Source organism: Otolemur garnettii, unplaced genomic scaffold (assembly GCF_000181295.1).
Source record: "Otolemur garnettii isolate 467f Iridium unplaced genomic scaffold, OtoGar3 scaffold00024, whole genome shotgun sequence".
Taxonomy (NCBI): Eukaryota; Metazoa; Chordata; class Mammalia; order Primates; family Galagidae; genus Otolemur; species Otolemur garnettii.
In genome coordinates, this window is record NW_003852419.1 from 5790644 (window position 1) to 5791702 (window position 1059).

Here is a 1059-nt window from a genome sequence, read left to right on the forward strand (position 1 = left end):
GTTGATTAACTTAGCTGGAAATAATGAACCTGAACTGAGTTTTTGAGCACCGATCTAGGTGGTAATTACTGAGTTGGTTCCACCTTGTTTATGAGGCCTTTGGACGACTGTCATACTTGTTACAAGAATCCTTTTCTCTCCCCCACTCTCCCAACAATTTTTCTCTTGGTGTGAGAACTGACAGCCAGAACATAAATGAGATAGAGGGAAGAACAGTTTCTCTTTTCTTTTCTTTTTTTTTTTTTTTTTGAGACAGAGTCTCATTATTTCACTCTCAATAGAGTGCCATCATGTCACAGCTCAAAGCAACCTTCAGCTCTTGAGCTTAAGCTATCCTCTTGCCTCCTGAGTAGGTGGGACTATAGGTGCCTGCCACAACACCCAGCTATTTTTTTTGCAGTTTGGCCGGGTTAGGGTTTGAACCTGCCAGCCTCAGTGTATGTGGCTGGCACCGTAACCATTGTGCTATAAGCGCTGAGCCCAGTTTCTCTTTTCTAGGAGTTATGTTATATTTCTAAAGGGCAGTGCTATAAGTACTCTACTCCCTTCCAGAAGAAGTCATACTTCTGGGACACTTCACTGAGGGCAACTCCAGGGCAAGAATGGCCAGTCCAGGACTTCCATGGGTGGTCATTGGCCACATTCCTTCCTTCCTAGAATCTTGCTGACAGAGGCCCCAGGGTCATCTAATGGGAATTTGGGGGGCCATTATTGTTTTCTTGGGGCTTTTCTCATTAGATATTTATGACTCTTTTAATGACACACTCTCTCAGACCTGCTTGGAACCAATCTATGTCTGTCTCTTAATTCTCCTATATGAAGGAGACTCACACTTGTCCTCAACTGGCTTCTCACAAATTTCAAAGGCAGCAAGGGATTAATAAGCAATTCTATCTACAGGGCTTGGGATGCTTGGTAAGCCTGTAGGGACATCACAATCTCCCCTGGAGATAGTTCCATGATGATTCCTGCTCAGATTTTGTGGTCAGCAAAGGTCCCAAGTGACAGTGAAGGACTCCATTTCCTAGGAGTCCTAGTGACTTGGCCTTTCTTTGACTT